The sequence below is a fragment of the Saccostrea cucullata genome, unplaced genomic scaffold (genome assembly GCF_032062105.1).
Source record: "Saccostrea cucullata isolate Sc308-1 unplaced genomic scaffold, CSIRO_AGI_Scuc_v1 ctg1479, whole genome shotgun sequence".
Lineage (NCBI taxonomy): Eukaryota > Metazoa > Mollusca > Bivalvia > Ostreida > Ostreidae > Saccostrea > Saccostrea cuccullata.
Window position 1 is genome coordinate 166,484 of NW_026929620.1, and position 14,488 is coordinate 180,971.

The following is a 14,488-nucleotide window of genomic DNA, read 5'->3' on the forward strand; positions in this document are numbered from 1 at the left end:
ATCAGGAGCACATTATAACATCCTTAAGATCAGGAGTCAATACAAAGGTAATTACGATCAACAGGGGGTTATATAAGAGGGGCGATTAATAGACAGATAAGATTTATAGCATAAGTGGAGATAATGTGTGAACAATTAATTAAAGAGAAATGATATTAACGGTACACTTGCCCTCGGACAGGTAACCACCATAAATTGACTTGACCCACTTAAAAAACTACTTGTCCCACTTCTTGCATATTATATATTAGCTCTAGGTCAATTTTCAAAGGTTAACATATTCGAATGATTTTTAGAATTTATATATATATTAATACGAGTTTTCATAGAACGTTATGGTAAAATTTGAGTTTTTCACGATAGAAATCAATGGAAAACGGAAAATATTTTTACTCCCCCCCCCCCCCCCCCCCCCCCAGTGAAACAAAAATTCCTTTTTACAGATATTAAAGACTGCCAATTTACAAATTTATGCCAAAACTTTTTGTTTTTTAAGGGGGGGGGGGGCATATGTTTATAAAGAAAAAACGAAAAAATGTTGAATTTTTCACTCATTCTAAACCTATTTACAACTAAATAATTGTATTTTGATAATTTATATAAGTTTATTTTATTTGTGTAAAAACATTAGAAAAGATATGAAATACATTTAATCATATTTAAGAATATTTCAAAATAAAGTGATTCTTCAAAGTTCGATTTCAGTATAGAAAATGTCGTCTACCCCCCTTTTTTGAGAGCTGAAATTAATGATCATTTACTATCCAGAGCTGAAATTAAAATTATTAATCAATTACCATAGAACTGTTTGTTGTTTTAAACAAAGATTTAATGGCCAAATTGCCATTAAAATTGAATTTAAAAAGTGCAAAGTGTAGACGGGAATCAAGAGTTACAGTACGTGGTTCATCTAGTTAGTATTCTATGTGAATGCTTTTTTTCTTTTGGTCAAATAAAGACTTGAAGTATTCGAAAAATATTTTGCAGACTGTTATTTCCAAATACACACAAAGATTCTCTATCCAATGACCAAGCTTTAAAATTAAAAACCACATTGATGTCTTTTATTGTACTCTCTCTGAAGACTGAAAACCTACAATGAATAAAAATTTTAATAAATTTAAAACTGTAATATTAAAAATACGACTTGAAAAATTTAAAAAATCTTTGATTTCATCAGAATAAGGATACAATATTAATGCATTTGATCATGTAAATCATAGTTACAATTAATTATTTTAACCTTTCGTCCAATAAAGCAATGATTTTCTTCAAAATATTGTGGATGGCATTATCCTTGAAATCCACCTCGGGACATTAGCCAGACAGCTTTACATCTCCAAAGTATCCTGACTCTGGATTGTACATCTTCAGTAAATCCTTCCACATTTCTTCAGTTACCATCACAGTACTGTCATTTTCTTCTTGTGTCTCTTGCTCTCCAAGAATCTCTCCATCATTAGATTACACTATTTGTTCAATTGGCTCTATAGCACTGTCATTGTCTTCTTGTGTCCCTAGAAAAACTAAATTTTTATTTCCTGAAAGGAGAATCCAAGTACATTATTACTATTTCCTATTTATCTTTAAATGTAGCATTTCTAATAATTACCACTGCATGAAAAGTGGCGTTTAATATAATTTAATAAATTCGTTTTCTAAATTAAATTTCCTGTTTTGAATTTAATATATGTGTAACGTTAAATTAAACATAAAATATATAGTGATATAATTAATGCATTTTTAGCTCACCTGAGCCGAAGGCTCAAGTGACCTTTTCTGATCACATTTTGTCCGTCGTCCGTCCGTCTGTCTGTCTGTCCGTCTGTAAACTTTTCACATTTTCAACTTTATCCCAAGAACCACTTGGCCAATTTTAACCAAACTTGGTACAAAGCATCCTTTGGTGAAGGGGAATTTAAATTGTTAAAATAAAGGGACATATCCCCTCCCAAGGGGAGATAATCAAGAAAAGACAAAAATAGGGTTGGGTTATTAAAATATCTTCTTCTCAAGAACCACTGGGCCAGTAAATCTGAAACTTATGTGGACGCATCCGGTAGTGCAGATTCTAAATTGTTCAAATCATGACCCCTGGGGGAAGGGCGGAGCTTCAATGGAGAGTCAAAGTTTTACATGGAAATATACAGGAAAAATATTTGAAAATCTTCTTAAAAACCACTGGGCCAGAGAAGCTGAAACGTATGTGGAAGCATCCTGGTATAGTGTAGATTTTAAATTGTTCAGATCATGACCCCTGGGGGAAGGGAGGGGCCACAATGTGGTATCAAAGTTTTACATAGAAATATCTTCTTCTCATGAACCACTGGGCCAGTAAAGCTGAAACTTATGTGGACACATGCTGGTATAGTGTAGATTCCAAATTGTTCACATCATGACCCCCGGGGGAAGGGTGGGGCCACGATGGGGAATCAAAGTTTTACATAGAAATATATAGGAAAAATCTTTGAAAATCTTCTCCTCAAGAACCACTGGGCCAGTAAAGCTGAAACTAATGTGGAAGCATCCTGGTACATGTATAATGTAGATTCCATCCAAATTGTTCAAATAATGACCCCCAGGGGAAGGGCGGGGCCACTATGGGGAATCAAAGTTTAATATAGAAATTTACAGGAAAATCATCTTCTCAAGAACCACTGGGCCAGAAAAAGTGAAGCTTTTGTGGAAGCATTCTGGGGTAGTGTAAATTCTAAATTGTTCACATCATGACCCCCGGGGGAAGGGCGGGCCATGATAGGGAATCAAAGTTTTACATAGAATTATAGAGGAAAAATCTTTAAAAATCATTTAAAAAAAATTATTTAACAAAAAGTATTTTATAGCCTTACCTGCAAAAGAAATAACAGGGGTTAACTTCAATCGGAACTGTAAAAACTGGGCGCGTATTAATTTATCAGGTCCATTGTAAGATCCAAGAAGGAGCATTCTATGATATGATGTATACATCTATGTAACTCCTAGAAAAAAAAAACAGTATTAAATATGTCGATCGATACATTCAACACATGGACATGTGATAAGAGATACCTCTCTATAATTGCTTTGTGTAATTGGGGCACTCGAGACAACAAATTACAGAAATATTCAATAGTTTTCAATTCCGGAATCATGAGAATGGTAACCCACCGAATTCGCATGGCAGACATGCCTAGGTGGTGAAAAACATACAACTAATGACGCATTTGATTGCTAGGAACAAAACAAATAGTTGTACCCATGACGTTTAACTATCTGTAGGTATACGACAAATGTCATTTTATTAGGTCACCTGAGTAAACTCAGGTGACCTATTGCTATCCGTTTTCGTCCGTCGTCGTGCGTTGTGCGTTAACATTTGAACATTTTCAGCTTCTTCTCTGCAACCACTGAACCAATTTCAACCAAATTTGGCACAAAGCATCTATGGGTGAAGGGGAACAAAAATTGTGAATTTCATGATCCCTGCCCCCCAGGGGCCTGAGGGGTGGGGCCAAAACCACTAAAATTAATGCAATCTTAAAAAATCTTCTTCTTTACTCCTGGGCATCAAGCAATCAAACTGTTTGCATAAATGTAATCAGCAATGAGTCCTCTACCAAAATTGTGAAATTCATGGCCCTGGGGTCAGAGGTTCTAGTGCTAGGGCGGGGCTAAATAAGTATGTAGTGAAAATGCATTATTTCTTTGAAAATCTTCTTCTCTGCTCCTGGGTATTAAATAAACTAACTAAGTACATAGTTATGATGAGCAAGAGTGCCTCTACCAAAATTGTGAATTTTATGGCCCCAGGGTCAGGGGTTCTGGTGTTAGGGTGGGGCTCTATTGATTATATAGTGAAAATACATGAATTCTTTGAAAATCTTCTTCTCTGCTCCTGGGTATTAAATAAACTAAGTATATAATTATGATGAGCAAGAGTGCCTCTACCAAAATTGTGAATTTTATGGCCCCAGGGTCAGGGGTTCTGGTGTTAGGGTGGGGCTCTATTGATTATATAGTGAAAATACATGAATTCTTTGAAAATCTTCTTCTCTGCTCCTGGGTATTAAATAAACTAACTAAGTGCCTAGTTATGGTGAGCAAGAGTGCCTTTACCAATATTGTGGCCCCAGGATTAGGGGTTCTGGTAGTAGGGGGGGGGGGCTCTATTGATTATTTAGTGAAAATACATGAATTCTTTAAAATCTTCTCTGCTCCTGGGTATTAAATAAACTAAGTGCATAGTTATGATGAGCAAGAGTGCCTCTACCAAAATTGTGAATTTGATGGCCCCAGGGTCAGGGGTTCTAGTGCTGGGGGGGGGGGGCTCAGTAGATTATGTAGTTAAAATACATGAATTCTTTCAAAATCTTCTTCTGTGCTCCTGGGTATTAAATAAACTAACCAAGTGCATAGTTATGATGAACAAGAGTGCCTCAACAAAAATTGTGAATTTTATGGCCCCAGGGTCAGGGGTTCTGGTGTTAGGGTGGGGCTGTATTGATTATTATATAGTGAAAATACAAGAATTCTTTGAAAATCTTCTTCATTGCTCCTGGGTATTAAATAAACTAACTAAGTGCCTAGTTATGGTGAGCAAGAGTGCCTTTACCAATATTGTGAATTTTATGGCCCCAGGATTAGGGGTTCTGGTAGTAGGGGGGGGGGGGCTCTATTGATTATTTAGTGAAAATACATGAATTCTTTGAAAATCTTCTCTGCTCCTGGGTATTAAATAAACTAAGTGCATAGTTATGATGAGCAAGAGTGCCTCTACCAAAATTGTGAATTTTATGGCCCCAGGGTCAGGGGTTCTAGTGCTGGGGGGGGGGGGGGGGGGCTCGATTGATTATGTAGTTAAAATACATGAATTCTTTCAAAATCTTCTTCTGAGCTCCTGGGTATTAAATAAACTAACTAAGTGCATAGTTATGATGAACAAGAGTGCCTCAACAAAAATTGTGAATTTTATGGCCCCAGGGTCAGGGGTTCTGGTGTTAGGGTGGGGCTCTATTGATTATATAGTGAAAATACAGGAATTCTTTGAAAATTTTCTTCATTGCTCCTGGGTATTAAATAAACTAACTAAGTGCCTAGTTATGATGAGCAAGAGACTCCTCTACCAAAATTATGAATTTTATGCCCCCAGGGTCAGGGGTTTTGGTGTTAGTACGGGGCTCTATAGATTATATAGTGAAAATTCATTAAATCTTTAAAAATTTTCTTCTCTGCTCTGAACTACCTATATAGTTATTATCTACAAGGGCCCTAATCTTCCAGAATTGTGAATTTCAAGGCCCCAGGGTCAGGGGTAATATGTGGGGGTGTACTTATATACTGAAAATGAATGAGTGGTTTGAAATCTGCGCCTTGGTATTAATCAAATATCAAGGCCTAAGGGTCAGGGGTTCATGTGTAGTAGGGGCACTACTGATTATTGCTGAATATAACTGATTAGTTGAAATGCATATTTTGTTCCCCTACCTTGTGTATGGGTATTGAGTAAACAAACTAAGCAACTGCTAAGTGTATTGTTATGATGAATTAAATTTAATCACTGGAAAGTTGTTGCATAATGCTCAGGTGACCTATAAGGCCCATGGGCCTCTTGTTCTGATTGATAAAGCCACAAGCATACCTACATGTACATGTGGTTTAATTCGATGAAAGGTTGGAAAAGATATAGTCATAACTGAACCCTGTGACCTAATTGTCTGATTCAGACCAGGAATTATCAGTCCTCTGATTTAAAGGGGATTAAGAGCAGGTGCTCTTTGTGAAAATCAGCATGATCATGCCCACTATTTATATACTGACCATGATATCGTACTAATATTGAATCAAAGAAGAATACCAGTTTATCCCTTACGCAAATACCGCAGGGATTTGGGAAAAATTGAATTTACTTGGAAATATACACAAGAAAGACTGTAATAGTGTTATGTCTGTAAAGTGTGTATTTATATTCTCTAGATGAACAAGTGTACAGGTAGATTTTAGAGTACAGAGGGTATCTTAGATAAGGAATGATTTTTTCTGTTTACAAACACAAGGTGTCATGAGTGATGACAGAATTAGAATTTTTTGTGGGACACCTGCTGTTTGGGGGGTGCGTGAGTGCTAATGAATTGTTTGAGTAATGGGGAGAGAAATTCATCTGGGCTAAAAAATTTGGAAGATAAAATACAGGGGCCAACAATATATTAAAAATCCTAAGTCCAAATTAACGTTTTTTAACGCACTAGAATTAATTATACGTTCCTTAATTTATGCAACCAGATAAGCCTTTTTTTTTCGTAAGAATGAAAATATTTAATGCTGTGTTTTTATGAGTATAAAATGGTAACAAGCAAAAAATTATTAAAGAAAAAAATGGGTATTAATCATGTTAATTGTCAGTGTTTTAAGTTTATAATTGATGTTTTTGTTTATTAAAGTAAATTGATGTTTTTGTTTATTGAGTAAATGTCACTCCAAAAAATTTAATGTTAAAATATAAGTAATACACCCTCTATACATGTAAGTATAAAAAGTAAAACACCAAAAGTTGAACAAATCATGGAAGAATTGTGTCGCCATCAAAGATGTAATGAATCCGGATCATTTGTCACTGAGGAAGGGATCATTGTTTGTCTGTATTGTTGTCTCTGATGTCTTAATGTGGGGATTGTTTTGTCATTTATAGGGGGTATTAAGCATATCAATTACACTAAAAGTATACATATTAGCAGAACAGATGTGTATTACGTTTGCCGTGTTGAATCCATTGCATGAAAAAAAAAAATTGAAAAAAACTTGGTACTTTTAATTAAATTGGGAAGTTGTACACAGAACGATAAAGGTTTTGATATCACCATGTTATGAAAACTTGATAGAAAATCCTCTTTTTAGGTCACCTGAGTAAACTCAGGTGACCTATTGCTATCCGTTTTCGTCCGTCGTCGTGCGTTGTGCGTTAACATTTGAACATTTTCAGCTTCTTCTCTGCACCCACTGAACCAATTTCAACCAAATTTGCCACAAAGCATCTATGGGTGAAGGGGAACAAAAATTGTGAATTTCATGATCCCTGCCCCCCAGGGGCTTGAGGGGTGGGGCCAAAACCACTAAAATTAATGCAATCTTTAAAAATCTTCTTCTTTACTCTTGGGCATCAAGCAGTCAAACTGGTTGCATGATTGTAATCAGCAATGAGCCTCTACCAAAATTGTGAAATTCATGGCCCTGGGGTCAGGGGTTCTAGTGCTAGGGCGGGGATAAATAAGTAGGTAGTGAAAATGCATTATTTCTTTGAAAATCTTCTTCTCTGCTCCTGGGTATTAAATAAACTAACTAAGTACATAGTTATGATGAGCAAGAGTGCCTCTACCAAAATTGTGAATTTTATGGCCCCAGGGTCAGGGGTTCTGGTGTTAGGGTGGGGCTCTATTGATTATATAGTGAAAATACATGAATTCTTTGAAAATCTTCTTCTCTGCTCCTGGGTATTAAATAAGCTAACTAAGTGCCTAGTTATGGTGAGCAAGAGTGCCTCTACCAATATTGTGAATTTTATGGCCCCAGGATTAGGGGTTCTGGTATTAGGGGGGGGGGCTCTATTGATTATATAGTGAAAATACAGGAATTCATCGAAAATCTTCTCTGCACCTGTGTATTAAATAAACTAAGTGCATAGTTATAATGAGCAAGAGTGCCTCTACCAAAATTGTGAATTTTATGGCCCCAGGGTCAGGGGTTCTAGTGCTGGGGGGGGGGGGGCTCAATGGATTATGTAGTTAAAATACACGAATTCTTTCAAAATCTTCTTCTGTGCTCCTGGGTATTAAATAAACTAACTAAGTGCGTAGTTATGATGAACATGAGTGCTTCAACCAAAATTGTGAATTTTATGGCCCCAGGGTCAGGGGTTCTGGTGTTAGGGTGGGGCTCTATTGATTATATAGTGAAAATACCGGAATTCTTTGAAAATCTTCTTCATTGCTCCTGGGTATTAAGTAAACTAACTAAGTGCATAATTATGATGAGCAAGAGTGCCTCTACCAAAATTATGAATTTTATAGCCCCAGGGTCAGAGGTTTTGGTGTTAGGGCGGGGCTCTATAGATTATATAGTGAAAATTTATTTAATCTTTAAAAATTTTCTTCTCTGCTCTAGGGTATTAAGCAGATGAACTACCTATTATGTAGTTTTTATCTACAAGGGCCCTCATCTTCCAGAATTGTGAATTTCAAGGCCCCAGGGTCAGGGGTAATATGGGGGGGTGTACTTATATACTGAAAATGAATGAATGGTTTGAAATCTGCTCCTTGGTATTAATCAAATATCAAGGCCTAAGGGTCAGGGGTTCATGTTTAGTAGGGGCACTACTGATTATTGCTGAATATAACTGATTAGTTGAAATGCATTTTTTGTTCCCCTACCTTGTGTATGGGTATTGAGTAAACAAACTAAGCAACTGCTAAGTGTATTGTTATGATGAATTAAATTTAATCAGTGGAAAGTTGTTGCATAATGCTCAGGTGACCTATAAGGCCCATGGGCCTCTTGTTGTTTTATAAGACCTGCAGCTGTGCAGTCCTGCAAATGTATTATGCACATTGCTGCTGCAAGACATTGCAAGTGACATCCAATTTGAATACATTTCAAGAAAGCTTTGCAATAGAAGGTCCCATGGGTTAAGTTTTACGAAAAAGTAAGAAGTATTTATTGAGATTTTTATTTTATACGAGTTTCACTTGGCTGAACACAAAAACAAACCCTTAAATCGGATTTTAAAGCTGAACACTACTCGTAAAAAGGCATAGTTCGCCATATTTCCCGTTCTTCAACGATTTCCCTACCACTCCTATATAAGGAGCAGATCGCTAGTCAGTTCAATGTATTTCACTGTAGAGATCCAACGTGTGTAGAAGTGTTTCTTACAAAGCGTGCTACTCAATATGGATGAAATTATTAAATTATACACATTTTTTCCGTAACAAAACAAAAGTTTCATGGAAAATGCAGGCCAACACATTATTTACAAACAAAAAATGCACATAAAACAAGAAATAAAAGTAAAAAATATAAGACCACGATATGAGTACTGTTTTAATTTCGGCCCGAAGTATTTTCGGTGCCTAGTAGTTTCGGCCTGAAGTTTTTTCGGTCTTAGTCGTTTCGGCCTCAGATAGTATCGTTGTACCGGTAATACATTTTCTAACGTGTATTTTTCCTTTTAGAATGTATAATAATGTATCCGAAGCAATCAAGAGTTAAGTCTATTTCACAGTTTGTGTAATACAACATATTCCCTGATTTATTTATTTTTTTTTTTTTTGAATTATTATTCATCAATATTTTTATATAATATTTTTATATAATATTTGAAAATATAGTTGACATGAGTCACATGCCATGTATTCAGTCATCTCAATCACAGTATATTTTTTGTCACTGTAAATAATTATTTACATCAACATGGTCCCAAGAATTAACATTTAATTACTCGTGGTCAGGCCGTGGTACCGAAGGGGCAATGATGTGGCCAACCTTACGCAGAAACAAGAAGGTTGTGATTGAGCTCTCCTCGAACCACATCTCGAATAATGCTCCATGTATCCGACTGTAGGTTGTGCGTTGGTAACGGGTGAGCTGTTGCTCATCAACCAACCAACTATCCTCTTGCTCTATTCTGGTTGATGGGCATCAGGTTCTAAAATACTGCATTATTAAAATAAATAAATTAATTAAATAACACTTAAATGTCGCAGCATTCTCTTCATTTGAAGTTTCGCCACCGGTTGTGGGAACTGATGCACAATTTTCTGAAATGTAAACACCGACACTTTTGTAAGGGAAAAAAATGAAGTATACACGTGTGAGAGTGAGAGAGTCTTCCGATTTCTTTTTAAGTTTTGTTTAATAGACACATTATTATTAGTCCCCTACCGGTGAAACCGGAGGGGACTATAGGTTTCCTCTGCGTCTGTCCGTCCGTCCCCGTCAGTCTGTCCCACTTGGTTTTCCGCACTTTTTTTCTAAACGCTTGCAGATATTGAGCTGAATTTTGGTACGTGAGTGTATCTTAACGAGTCACAGATCAAGTTTGAATTTCGTTTCGCTTCATTGATTTTTGACAGAATAATGGCATTTTGAATATTTTTCATTCCCACTTGTTTTTCCGCACTTTTTTTCTTTACGCTTGCAGATATTGAGCTGAATTTTGGTACGTGAGTGTATCTTAATGAGTTACAGATCAAGTTTGAATTTCGTTTCGCTTCATTGATTTTTGACAGAATTATGGCATTTTGAATATTTTTCATTCCCACTTGGTTTTCCGCACTTTTTTTTTCTAAATGCTTGCAGATATTGACCTGAATTTTGGTACGTGAGTGTATCTTAATGAGTTACAGATCAAGTTTGAATTTCGTTTCGCTTCATTGATTTTTGACAGAATTATGGCATTTTGAATATTTTTCATAATCGCTTAATTAAGATCGGGTTCGAACTGCGCTAACTTCCGATTGTCGACAAAAATATGAAGCGAGGAAAAGACGATGGATAAATGAGTTGAATTGTCGTCTTAATGTTTATTATTTTATAAGATTTAAGGCATTTACAACTTGCAAATTTTTCAGTTTAATCTTGGAAATGACTTTTGCACATTGAAAAATGACATCCTGAAGAAAAAGGGGAACCCGGTAGGGGACATGTATTGCTTATGCAATACTCTCAGAATGCTTGTTGTATCTATTGGACAAAGATAACGATGTGAGACGACCAAGTTAATTAAAATGAAGTTCTGAAGTTCCGAAATAAAAAAAAAATAGATTTTGATAATTTATATTTTTGAATAAAGTTCTTTAATTTGGATTGCTTATATATGTATTTTGGAAAAATATTTTTCTGGATATAAGTTATGCAGATACCGAATTTCTAACGACATTTTATCACTTTCAACATATAATTGCGAAATTTTGAAATATACTTCATAACTATTCATGTGCAATAAATTTCACAGCTGAAGACTTTCAGGAATCTTCAGGAGGTCGTATAATAAGGTTGTATATTTAGATGATCATGGGGTGCAACGCATGTATTAATTAAATTACCTCTAATTGCTATATTCAATTCATTGCTTAGGCTAGGAAATTGCAATTAGTAAAAACAAAATCACATCAGGCATCTAAATGATGCGGGGGCAATTAAAATATTACTAATGTCAATGCATGCTTAAAAGAAAAAAATTTTAATTTACTTTTATCGCAAACAATCCTAATATCTTATTCGGTTGATTACTTGTATAACATTTTAACCGATTGTCAAAATTTAATAAGAAAAATAAAATGTCATTCATGATTTCAACGTGTCACTCCTGTGCAATATTTTTTTATATCTGTATCACTGTGTATAATTGATCCTTTTTACAACACTTGTTTTTTACTTTAATTTTCAGTCCTCATCATCTGACACTTCACGGTATACCCTGTGTACTGGGGATACCTATACCGATCAACAAATAAATCATCTGTTGATAAAATTGTTATATATGATGTACCAAAACGTCGATTGCCGAACCGGAATCTTCAAACGGTATATAACGTTATATATATAACTTCCTTTCAAAATACACCTATACTGAACAGTGCTGAGAAAGACCATCCATAACGGTAACAATTGATTCAATAGGAAGAAAACTTAAACTTGTAGCCTGAGATAGTCCAAGTTAAAAATTGCTTTTCATTGCTTATAATTGTAATGAAAAAAAAAAACTTGATCTCGAAATCAAAAGGCCGAAACGACTTGGTATCTAATGCCGAAATTGCTACAGTCCGAAAAAAAACTTGAGGCCGAACGAACTTCGGGCCGAACTGAAGAAAGGCCGAAACAACATGCATCGGTTTCGAGTGTGCAATCAGGTGTAACGAAAGCGAACGGTTTATATACCCATCTGACAGTGCCAATTTATGAGAAGTGTTCAACTTAAAACTAAAACAAACAAGGGAAATGCTTATTTTACGAATAACATTGCGATAAAAAAAAATGCCAAACGAAATTTTCACGATTCTAAACGCACGATCTCGCACGAGAAAAATCGCAAACGATTGAGTTCTGACACACACACAATCTCGCACGAGTAAAATCGCAAACGATTGAGTTCTGATACACACACGATCTCGCACATTACACGAACGATCACGCACAATTCTACTCGATTGGGTTGTCAACAATAACGTTGCAGACACTGTAGGTGCAGTATTGTGCTGAGTGTTCAGGGCTGTCATTTCTGCTATCACCTACATTGTCTACAAATAGTATAGAGCAACTCTAGACTACTCAACTTTGTAATATTGTGATTTTTAGACGGGGTCACGTGACCCGGTCTTTTAGTTTACTCTCAGAGGCCTAAAAATAGAAAAAGGAAGCCGTGGTGATAACACATGAATTAAATCTACGCATACGAAAGAGTGCAGAAATTGTTTCGATCAAAACTTAACATTTTGTTTCAAACTGAAGAAATTGATATAAACCTTTCTCTTACTCAACTAATTAAGTATTTTGATAATTTAAAACTAAAAATATTAACTTTAATTTACACTAGTAGACAAAGTACTATCCTGCGTATCACTATGACTGTGTTCGCATCATCCATTGTTTACTTCCGGAAAATTTATTAGTTCGTACCTGATGAAATTCGGAGAAGTTCAGAAAGGTGTCCAGACTGAGCAATTATTAAAATTTTTCTTCAAATCAAATTAAATGAAAAATGTGAATGTATATTTTTCATAGTTTTGTTTTTAGAATGTTAATTAAAAATCGTTAAAAAAAATCACATTTGTGAAATCTAGCATGAAGATAATTTTTTCCCCGTCTTTCAGTACTGTCTCAGTACTTTGATTCATAAATGATTTACAAATCTACAAACCTAAAGCAACAATACTCTGGCAGTCCATCTGATAAAAGACTTTCATCTGTTCATCTCTTCAAAAATAGTTTCTTGTGGGTTCCACATAGGTCTTTTGAATGTTTGAGAATTTAACAGTTCTTAAAAAAACGTAATCTCAGGAATCTCGCAAACAAGGCAATTTATAGAAACTGTTCCATGATGCCAAGATAGCTGATGTTATTTGAACACCACCACCATTAAGGCGTCTGTTCAGCACAGTCTGGGAACACCACTTGTATGCTATATGCTTTTGGATACATTCGCGAAATATATTTAGAAGCATTCAAAAACAAAAATTGGGATGTTAACATTAAATTACTGAAAAGGATATTGTTTACAAAATTACGTTACTGTTCTACTTTTCCAGTGACTAAATTGAACTGCATTCTACTTTAATTTTAATATTTCTTCATGATACAAAAGTTTGTGACAGTCAACACCCATCCATTAAACAAATATACAAAAAACAAAATAAGAGCAGAGCAAACACGGACCTCCGAAACATCAGAGGTGGGATCAGGTGCCATGGAGGAGTGAGCATCCACTGTCGACCGATCACACCCGGTTCATTTAGCGTTATTTGTAAAAAAATTAATAACATAAAATATTTACCCAGTATATATTTAACTCTGAACCAACACTCTCTGTGCGCTTCCCAATAGGCATTTTATATCCTTTGACTCTACACATATCGCTGATATTGGTAGTAGCCAACTGCAAAAGACAATTCTTATACACTAAGCATGTTATCATATTCAAATAATAGACATATATAATTTTCAATGAAGTACAAAAATATACATGCAGTGTAAATTGATATACATTGTAAATATATGTAAATTATTTATAAATACAAAAATAAATGCAATAAATAAAAGAATGTACATAAATATTATTTATATCATTATGTCCATATTGTCCATTATTCACTAATTTCCAGAAATATTCACGCACAAAGTCCTGCAGTAGTATATTCACAAAAGTCCTCTAAAGTCTATTCAAAGTCTTTGAAGTCATCCATCTCCATCTTAAGATCCATCTGTGTAATTATGTTCCCCAAACGAAGTTGGGGAACATATTGTTTTTACTCTGTTTCTTATTATGTTCCCCAAACGAAGTTGGGGAACATATTGTTTTTACTCTGTTTCTTATTATTATGTTACGGAGTTCTGTACTCGGTTTCTTATTATTATTATTATTATTATTATTATTCCTGGGAAAATTTTGTCCTTGAGTGATCTTGTAAACTACACATCCGACTAAGGTAAAATGTTTTTAGGATATCCTACAAAAAAAAATCATGAAATTACGCGCATGCACGTGTGCTGCAATCTGATTGGCTGAAACTTTAAATGGCTATAACTCCCTTGTTTTTCAACCAAACAGGATGGTATTTAGAACATAGATAGATGTAAAGGACTCCTACAAGAAGGTATGATCATCATGCACGTGCACACACGTGCGTGCATTTGAAACGAGTATATCTAAAACTACTCTTGAAAGACAAGATGATATGGTCATAACGCACATGCATTCACATGCGCTTGGGTGCAATGCTAAAAATTGAATATAATTGGTATC